Genomic DNA, 10,735 nt, shown 5'->3' with positions numbered 1-10,735 from the left:
GGGATTTTGGCTTATCTCAGTCTCCTGCATCTTTTTCTTGTGCCTCTCTCCCATTAGGTTTGAACATATCCCAAATCCCAGGAGTGATCTGAGCTTGGATAAAGGTCTCAGTCCTGAATCAATTTCAGGTGAAGGTTTTTCTTGGAGCTTGGCTCTCCCATCTTCTGGCTGTGTCTGGAAGAGGCCATACAATAATTCTGATTCCCAGTGGAATTATGAGCACGGATTGTGTTTGGACTCAGCCTTGGAGATCTCCAGAAGAAAGATCTCCAAACTGGAGATGGCCAAACTGACCCCCATGGCCTGAGTGGATATGGCTTTTTGTTTTACGGAACAAAATAGATTGTGAAACTCCTCCTCACCCCCTGGAATCCACCTGCTTGTGGAAGGATGTGGACAAGAGCTGGGAAGCAGCCTGGAAGCTCCTCACCATTTATCAATAGGTGAGGATGCTGAAAACTGAGGCAGGTAATTCCTGATCAATACCAGGCTCTGATTCAGCCCTGTGGGCTCAGGAGAAATGAAGGGACGTGGTCTGGATCTCTCCCAGTCACAGGAAATTACAGCACAGAGAGTTTATAGAAAGAGAAATAAAACAGTCCTGATCGCAAGCTGAACTCTGTACCAGGAAAAGGAAATTTTTATCCAGGAGACACAAAGCTGAATATCAATTCCAGCTGAAAACAGCGCTGCTCCGGTGGAAACCTTCCCCAGGGGTTTTCCACAAAGGGGATTTCCAAAGCCTGCGTGCCTGCCGCCCCATCCCTGCGAGCTGCAGTGCGGAATTTTGCCATCAGATGGCAAAGCAGCGATGGGGAATAGCGGCAATCACCTGCCGGAGGATCCACAGCCACGGGAGGGGGAATTGGGGTGGCCAAAGGGAGCTTGGGTGTCAGATCTGCTCGGTCCGGGTGCAGTTTGTGGGTGTTGGGCTGGGCAGATCTGCCTGGTGGGAGATTTCCCATCCCTGGGTGAGGCTGAGTGGGATCCATGGGAGTGGGAAGGGTTTGGGGCAAGAGCTGGTTCGTGTTTTAGGGTGGAAGCACGGGCTGTCTGAAGGAGCCCAGGGTGGGTTTTAGGGATATTTCAGCCCAGCTGTGCCCAGCGTGTTTTCTAGGGGTGTTTCAGCCCAGTCATGTCCAGGGTGTTTTTTAGGGATGTTCCAGCCCAGCCATGTCCAGGAAGGGTTTCGGGGATGTTTCAGCCCAGCTGTGCCCAGGGTGGGTTTCAGGGATGTTTCAGTCCAGCTGTGCCCAGCGTGTTTTTAGGGGTGTTTCAGCCCAGTCATGTCCAGGGTGTTTTTTAGGGATGTTCCAGCCCAGCCATGTCCAGGAAGGGTTTCAGGGATGTTTCAGCCCAGCTCTGCTCAGGATGGTTTTTAGGATGTTTCAGCCCAGCTGTGCCAGGATGGTTTTTAGGGTGTTTCAGCCCAGCTGTGCCCAGGGCTGTGCAAGAGCCTGACATTGCCATGTCCCAAAGTGTCTGTGGCACCCCAGGATCCACCTGGGAGCCCCAGGGGTGTGAGCAGGGCACTCTGCTTCCTGCACCGAAACCAGGGATGTGAGCAGTGCACTTTGCTTCCTGCATCAAAACCCTGCTCATCCGAGAAAGTTGTGACTTCCCCTCACAGACACAACCCAGAGGAGCCCGTTTCAGGCATCACACCCAGAGCAAAACAACAAACCAAACCAAACCCAAAGGCAAACAGCCGCCTGAGATAGCTGGTGTCAAAGGGCAGTGCTTACACCAGGTGACAGGTGATTCTATGTTGTTTTGCTGCTACTTGTCATGAGGAAATTGCTTTCTCCTCCAGTGAAACTCACGCCTATTGATCTGCACCACGAGGGCGGTGATAGCGGGGAAGCCTTGGCTGCTCTCCTACCTGAATGGCTGCTAAAAATAGGAGTGAACTCACCACCAGGGCATAAAAAGGCACCTCCCAGGAGAGCCTGGGATCCCTCAGCACCCGTGGCCCAGGAGCTCGGCTTGAGCTGTGTCCAAAGGAGCAGAAATAATGATGGAAAGGTAAAAGCCAAACCGGCAAATAACCAATGTTGTGGTCAGGGTGCTGGAATCAACCAAAGTAGGATGGGGGTTGTGGGTTTGCCTTGATTAAATTGAGTGGGATGGTTTTTTATTGAGGGTTTGGTGGGCTTTGGTGTTGGCTTGGATGAAGGGAGCTGATTTTCTGATCCCAAAAGCAGCTGAGGTGGGGTGGGTGGGTGTGCTGTCTGTTGTGATGATGATCTTTGGGTCTGAGTAGAGGCTGATTCCCAACTCCAGGGTGCTTTGTACAGCCAAGTGTGCCAGATTTTGTGTGCTGTTCAGGGGTGGAGAAGTCTGGTTTGGGTCTGGTTCTCTGAAGGATAAAAATGGTTATGGAGGTAAAACCAGCACGAGGCACCATCCTGGCTCTCTGGTTTTCCAACAGGGGCGTCTTTGGTTGAATTTTGCTTATAAAAGTAGAGAAAAAGGGTGGTGGGAAAGGCAGGGACTGGTGTTCTGAGCTCTGTTCCCAACCTGTGCCAGTGGGATCTCACAGAAGGGCTGCGTCATCACAAAGGGATCAAGGCCATCTGCAGGAGCCCACATCCCTTGGCCTTTCCGGGGGCTGGAATAATTTTTATCAGCCAATATTTTAAGAGGAAATACTTTAAATTCTGGGTTCTGTGGCTCACTGGGTGCTCCTGGGGTGTGGTTTTTCATGTTAGTGAGGGAACATGTTGCCATGGGATAATGGGAGGTGTCTGGGTGATGTTCTTGCTGGACAAAACCCCCCTGGGTGATGACCAGGCTCTCCTTTAGGCTATGCCCAGCCCATCTCCTCCCTCTGCACAGTTTCGGTTCCTTTACCAATGAGTCTGTGTTTATGAAACCCTATGTGGGCCATCTGCATCAGGAGCACCCAGATAATGGCCATAAAACTGACTGATCATTAACCAGGAGCGTTAACGACCCCAGACACCTACAGCACCCTGCGTGCCAGCATGGGGGAGGTTCCCATCCGGCCCAGCCCGACTGGGGAAGGCCAAAACCAGGCTGAAAATGTTGTTTTTCTCCACAGCAACACTCGGGCTCCAGCTGAGGAGATGCCCCAGTGGGATGTAGGGGGGCAGCCCTTGGGCAAGATCCTCTCTCTGGACAGGAGAGAGGCCAAGAAAGTGCTGGAGATTTATGTCAAGCGCTCACTGAGCTGCCATGAAAACTCGCTGGTGGCCAAAAGAACCCTTCAGGAGAAAGACCGAGGGCAAGGGAGGAAAACAGACGGGCTACAACGGTCAGAAAGTGATTTCTGCACCTACTCATGTGCCAAACCCAGCCCCAGGAGGGACCAGGAGGAGAGACTCAGAGCACCAGACCTGGAGGAGACTTTGGGTGATGACAGCAAAGCTCCCCAGGAGGTGCCTAAAGAGGGGCTGAAAGCCAAGAGGAAAAGCACAAAAAACTCTTCCCAGCGCTCGGGTTCAAAACCAGCCTGGCTGAAAGGCTTCCTAAACCTCTTCTTGAAGAAGAGCCCTGAGGAGCAGAAGGAAAACACAGGGCAAAAAACAAAGGAGAAAGATGCCAAAGCTCTTCAGGGCTCCAAACCAGAAGGAGCCAAAAAACACAGAGTGGATTCCAGCACGTCCCCAGCGTTGGGCAGAGCCCTGAAGAAGAAGCCCAGCCTCAAGAAGGTTTTCTCCCTGAAGAAGCACGGGGAGGAGGAGCCGGGATCCGGGCCCAGGAACAAACGGCCCAGCTGCCTTCCCCTGCGGCACGTCCTGGGCCCAGCCCAGACAGGTGGGACCCCAACCCTGCTGCCAGTGGGACCCCAGCCTAGCCCTGACCCACCCCAGCCCAGCCAGTGGGACCCCATCCCAATCCTGACCCACCCCTGCTGCCAGTGGGACCCCAGCCTAGCCCTGACCCACCCCAGCCCAGCCAGTGGGACCCCACCCCAATCCTGACCCACCCCTGCTGCCAGTGGGACCCTGCTGGTCTTCCCTGGGCAAAGCCATGGTGTTCAGTGCTGGTTTCTAACCCTTCCCAGGTTTTTGTGGGGCCTAGGATGGGTTTTGGAGACTCCAACCCCAACCTGCTGCTCCAGGAAGGGTTGCTCTGCCCATGCTTTGAGCACCCCAAGTCAGTTATAACTTGGGCAGTTATCACCCAAGCATGAGTTTTCCTCCTCTGGCAACCGAGGGTCACGGTAGTTTAGTTAAAACCTGCATTTGAGACCTGAGATTAGATCCCAAGCCACTCTAAGGCCAACGTGAAGCTGCTTGAGGTTTGCCTTGGGGCTGGGAGCAGTCAAAGCCCACAGGACACCATCCCCAGCCCATCCCTTCCTGTGCCAAAACCCTGCCCAGGGGATTCCTGAGGAGCTCTGGCGGATCCAGGGCAGGTCACAGCTGCTCCCTTCACCTTTGGAATGTGCTGATCCAGGGTGGGCACTGCTGCTCTGCCAATCAATGCTGATAGAGCCAATCCTCACTCCTGGCTCTGTGTTTGTGTCCCAGCAGAGGAGGAGCAGCCCGATGGATGCTACACCCAGGTGTCCCAGGAGGTCGTGCAGGGCAGAGAGAGCCAGGGGGACACAGCAGGAGGATGTGGGGAGCCCCCAGAGCCCCCCAGCACCGATGGGGTTGGTGAGTTGGTCGATGGGGTCGGTGAGTTTGTTGGAAACAAACGTGGGCAAGGCTTGTTCTCTGCAGAGCCTGCATGGCATCCACCCCAGCCTCAGGCCTGGTCCTGACAGCTGGATGAAGACTTTGTGGGAGATTTTCAGCATCAGGGTTTGATTGGGGAAGAGGGAGATTCACAGAATCTCAGAATGGGTTTTGGGTTGGAAAGGACTTTAAAGGACACCCCATTCCAGCCCCCCTACCATGGGCAGAGACACCTTCTACAAAAGACAAAATTCAGGGGTAAGAGAATATTTTTGCTGGCTGAGGGTAACAAGGCACATGGCAATCAGCTGAAATGGGTTTTGGAAGGATGGAGGTGGATAAACATTGTTCAAGGAATTTTTCATGGATGAGGCTTGGAGAAAGGGCTGGAGATAACCTGGTGTCTCTCTCTACAGATGAAGCCATCAAGAGAATCGTTGCCCTGCTCCGGAGTGCAGGAGATGAGCTGGACAGGGAGGTAAGAGAGCTGTGGACGGCTGGGTGGGGCTGAGGGAATCTGGGCCAAGCTCTGCACTGCTGTAAAATAAATACAGCAACACCATTGATTTTCCCAGGGCAGGAAAACACTCAGAAAAATCAGAAAATGCCAGCTTTTAATTCCTTGCCTGGGTGTGATTGTGCCTGGCTGTCTGTTCTCTGCTATCACTGGCTGGGGGTCTCTGTACAAATCACAAATGGGATGGGACTGCTCTGGAACTGCCTTGAGCTGTTTTATTCTCCAGCATCAGTCTCATTACATGGTTATGACAATGGGAAGATGCCATCAGCTCACATCCCAGGCAGCAGACGAAGAACTCAATGTTACAAGTCACTTTATAAGTTTTTTGACCAATCACACAAAGCAAAAGCACATTGAGAGTATTTATATCTGTATGGTATGTATTCTATATTGACAGTAGTTCTATCCAACCACCATAAGCACAGGTACCTTTGGTTAAAACAATGCTTGCTTATTTTGAATACAATACCTGCTTGTAAGCCTTAAAACATAATGCACAGAGCTCCATTATTAAGCTTCAAACTTCCTAATATCTCGCTAGATAAACTTTTCTAGAGCTTAGGGATTTATTCTAGCCAAGCATTAATACACAGACCATTGTTCCATTTGTCCTTACTTTTCTACTTTTGAAATAATTTTTCTGCTGACCAATCTCATGGCTGCTGCTTAGCTCCAATCACAGTTCTGCTGTCTCTGAGGCCTTTTGCAGCTTTCCCAAAACCCTCTGATTGTGTGGATTCCCACACTCTGCCAGCTGCAGTGCTGGTGTGGAGTGGAGGTGTCACCATGAGGGTGGCACTCAGAGCCCTTCCCTCACCACGTGTTTATCTCCCACACAGGTGAGGGAGGACGCGCGGCTGCAGCTCTTCTTCAGGGACATGTCCTACAGCTCCTTCAAGAACCTGGCTGATGCCTATGTGCAGAGGGAGCTGACAGCCAGCAGCCCCAACGTCAACCCCCAGGAGATCCAGTTTGCCTACACGGTCCATCTCACGGCCACGGTGGCGGGGATCTGCAGCCAGGCAGTGAACAGGATCATGGGCTTCGGCACCCGCTACCTGGACGATTCCTTGGCACCCTACGGCAAAATTCTGCAGGTGAGGAAGAGGAGGAGGGTGAGCCTGGGGCTGAGCTCCCAGCAGCAAGTTTGGGCAAGTTGTGGCTGCCCATCTGTGGAAGTGTTCCAGGACAGGTTGGATGGGGTTTGGAGCAACCTGGGGTAGTGGAAGGTGTCCCTGCCCATGGCAGGGGGGGAATGGATGAGCTTTAAAGGTCCCTTGTAGGCACAGAGTTTGGGGTCATTGGGAGTGGGGCTGGCCCAGCCTCATCCCCAGTGGGTGCAGCTGTGAGCAGGAGGTGAGCAGCATTGAAAACAATGAGCCATGGAGTGCCCAGGTGTGCTGAGCAACCACAGAGGGAACAGAGGGCACACAGGTGCACTGCATGAACCATGAGGGTGTAAAAGGTTGGGCTAAAGAACAAGAAGAGCAGATGTTTGAAGCCTTCTGACATTGTATGGTGATAGTATGTATTTTGCCTGTCTCAACTGTGATGCACTGTGACAGTCTCTTCCAATCCAAAGCATTCCATGATCCTAAGAATGTTTTCTTCTGTCTCAGCAGCAGAGAGAAAAGCTCAGGACAGACCACTGTGACAGCCCAGATTGACACCAGCTGCTGTGAGGGGCCCGTGGTGCCTGGGAAGCCAAGGATGAACGTTTGTGGTGGGAGGACAATCCCTGATGGTGACCTGGACGTGGGGTGACCTTCTGAGCGGTGGATTTAAAATCTTTTCAGGAGAACCAGCACTGTGAAATGCTTGAACCCACCTGGCTGAGGGTGAAAAGTCAAGAAATCAAACAGAGCCCACATTTCACCCTGTATTTGTATTGTAGCTCCTGCCAAGTGCTTGTGTTGAACCTCAGGGGTTGTTGCTGTTTGTGCATATGTATTTATTTACCTGCTTTTCTAAATGTTTTTGTAAATGTACAACATAATTTTTTTAGTTCCTTCTACCAGCCAAGAATCCAGTTTGAAAAAAAAAATTCTAAAACTCAAATAAATTGGTGCCTAAATGCCAGCCAGGCTTGTCTGCTGGGAGTTGTGTTGTAGATGGAATAATGTTTGCTTTGCTCCAGCTGCTGTGGGCTGCTCCTTTCCAGCCAAATTCCAAGTGGCACAGGGGACTCTGAGAGCAGATACACAGTGTTGTCCTGCCATTTTTACAATTTATGGGCCTTCCCTTTCCAGCAGAAGGAGATTTACTATCCAGAGCAGCTTGATCTGACACCAAGAACTGGGTAAAGCTCATTCCCAAGTGGCGCAGGAGCTGTAACATCCCCAGGGACTGAGGGGATTTACAGCTGCTGGGGTCTCACCTATGAGCTCTAAGAAGATGTGAAATGCCAAAGGGATTTAAGCCCTAATCACTGGGAATGTTTCCAGCTAATCTTGGCCCAGAACTCCTAATCAGGGCCATGGATTAGGGCAGCTCTGGTCTGGGTTGGGGGGGTGCCAGGGCTTCGTGTGGAGCATCTCCTCTGCAAGGGTGGAGCTGGCCTGGGGTGAAGCAGATGAAGTTTTGGGGTTTGCATTGTGCAGGAGGGATGCTCTAGTGGGTTGAAGGTGATGGTGGTGGCAAACAAACGTGTGGGTGTGTGTGTCACTACCACATCTGGGGTGACAATCCCCCATGGGCCACTGGTGACAGCTCAGGTTTGCCCAGCGCCTCCTCTCCTGGAGGATCCGACCTTCTTGGTCCTTGTAAAACCCGAAGTAAATGAAAAAGGGGAAGCAGAGCCCTCACAGGACAGAAGCAGCCCTTCCCTACCCAGATCCACGTCCCCAGAGCCTTCAGGGCTGTTTGACAGCCACAGGATTGAGTCACCGGCTCCTGAGGGAGGGGGGACACCTTGCAGGGCTCCATCTAATTCAGCCTGGGATAATTAGAGTGTGGAAAACATTAAACCCCACTCCTGGCTCCTGCCAACAACGAGTGCAGCGTCAGCACTGCAATTCCTTTTGGCTGGGAACCAACCCAGGAGATTTTGCTGTGGGAGAGACTGAAACCGCCCTTATGTGTTTGCAACAGCCCCGACATTCCCGTTCCCTGCCCAGACCCGTGGGCTCTGCTGGGCTGGGAGCAGGCCTGGGTGAGCTGCTGCTGCTGGGGTTGTGCTTACAGGGTCACAGGATGCCCCTGTAGCCAAATTTGTTTTGCATCTGAGCTCGTGCTGGGTTGGGATTTGCATGGAGCAGAAAAGGGCTCTGTCTCCTCATGGACTTCCCAGTGGAAAGTCAAATATCCTCTGTCCCAGAGGTTATCATCTTCTATCAGCATGTGGGATGCACCTGCCAGGTGAAACATCAGACAGGGAAACTCCCATTCCCTTCTGTGCTATTCCCAATACCACAGCTGAACCAAACACTCCTTCTGTGCTCGCTGGACCTTTTCCCACCCATCGGGGCAGCTGTGCTGGGGGAACACGGAGCCAAACCTGCCCAGCCCCTTGCTCAGGAGGCTCCTGCTCCCAAAAAACCCAACCCAGTGTGCAGGGATGCTGCTCCAGCTGGACATAGTGGGATGAGGTGTGGAGCAGCCACCTTAGTGCAGCACCCCAGGGCTGGTGGCTTTTGGAGCCCAAGTCCCTTCCCGTGAGCTATTCCAGCACCCTGGATTAATCTCCTGGTTATAAAATTGGTACCTGGCTGCCTGTTACCACTGAAGATACTAAGAAGGTTTTAAAGAAGGGCAAGTTATTAGTCCTGGGGGTTTGAGCTGTTTCCAGCTCTCAGCATTACCTTCATCCTGCCCTAAACACCCCGTGGTGGCTTCCCTGAGCGGAGACAATCGCCTCGCACGAAATCCCCGGCTCACAGGCACCAGCCATCTGGGCATGTAGATGATCCTGCCCAGGGCAAAACCCAGCCCTGCACAGCCCCCAGCCCACCCAGGGCTCATGGGAGCTGGGAGCTTTCTCCCCAGACCACCCCAGGCTGCTGGGGGATCCTGTGTCCCCAAAGCCGTCAGTCCCACTAATCCTGCTTGGAGTGCTGGGGCGGGGGCAGAGCAGCTTAGACAATCAGCCCGGCACTTAATGAGCCAATTAATGCAAAATTTGCTGTCACTAAGAGGATGATGACAAGGTTTCATCTCACGGGAGCATGGAACTGAGCCAGGCAGGATGATGCCTCCTGGATGCTGTTCTGGGCTGGGGTGCAGGGGCTGTGGGCACCTTGGCCCTGCTGGAGAAGCCCCCACGACTGAGTGCAGGACAAAGCTGTGTGTGGACAGAGGAGTGTGTTCTCACAGCTCCCATGGGATCATTTATACCTTTCCCAAACCTTGGCTGTTGCAGACATCTTTTATGAAAAATCCTTTCCTTAGGATTTTTCCTGCTGAGAAGCTGAGAGGCCTCAGGAACAACATGTAAACAATGATTATGCTGCTGTGGAATGCAACAGGTTTGCATTGATTAATGTTTACACACAGGGCTTTGATTAGCCCATGTTAGTTGTTTCTAATTAATGGCCAATCACAGCCTAGCTGGCTCAGACAGAGAGTCTGAGACACAAGCATTTGTTATCATTCCTTCTTTTTCTACTCTTCGCTGGCCTTCTGAAGAAATCCTTTCTTCTATTCTTTTAGTATAGTTTTAATGTAATATATATAATAAAATAATAAATCAGCCTTCTGAAACATGGAGTCAGATCCTCATCTGTTCCCTCATCCCAGAACCCCTGTGAGCACGGTCACACCTTGGCAGTCAGGGCTGGGCAGGGCTGAGGAGGTGCAAGGGCTGAGTGAAGCTGGAGCATCCTACAGCTCTTTATGCAGAGCCTGATGGAGTCCCTGGGGGCCTGAGGCAAACAAAAGGAGCAGTTAATGCACAGGGAACATGGGAACAACTCATTCCAACAGTTAATGCACAGGGAACATGGGAACAACTCATTCCAGCACACAAACCCTCTGCACTTCCAGTGCCCTGGCGTGTCTGGACCAGTCACAGCAACAGGTGAGAGTTTTGTCCTTCATGAACTTGCCAGTGCTGGAAGAAAATCCTTTAAATGAAGGGTTTTGCTTTTCCAAGGGCTGGAGGAGCCAGTGGCATGAATCACACAGATCAAAGCTTTGATATCTCCAGGAGGCTGGTGCAGAGGCTGGGGTGTGTGGGAGACTCACCCAGCAAGGGGATCATGAGAAACATCAGGCACTGGAAAGACAAGAAATTAGGGGTTCCAGTAAGGCTGTGGATCTAGAAGCCCTGATTCAGGCATTTGTTCACCTCCAGGATAATCCCATTCATTATTAAATATATCTTGGGACTGGCAACCTCCTCCTGTGTGTCCTGCCATGCAGGGAGCACCAGAGACCAGCCCTGGCCATGCTGTGACATTTACCTGGGGGGTTCCAGGCAATGTCCACCTGCTGCTCCCGGTGACATTTCAACCCAGGGACATTTTGCATGTCAACGTGGGGGACTCTGCTCCAATTCCTGTCTTGAGGACACAGTCATGGCTGGGGAAGGCAGGGAAAAATGTATGAAAATTTGGGGTGAAACAGCACT

This window comes from Zonotrichia albicollis, chromosome 28, assembly GCF_047830755.1.
Source record: "Zonotrichia albicollis isolate bZonAlb1 chromosome 28, bZonAlb1.hap1, whole genome shotgun sequence".
Classification (NCBI taxonomy): Eukaryota; Metazoa; Chordata; class Aves; order Passeriformes; family Passerellidae; genus Zonotrichia; species Zonotrichia albicollis.
The sequence above is the reverse complement of the archived record's forward strand: the minus strand, read 5'-3'. Positions refer to the sequence as shown.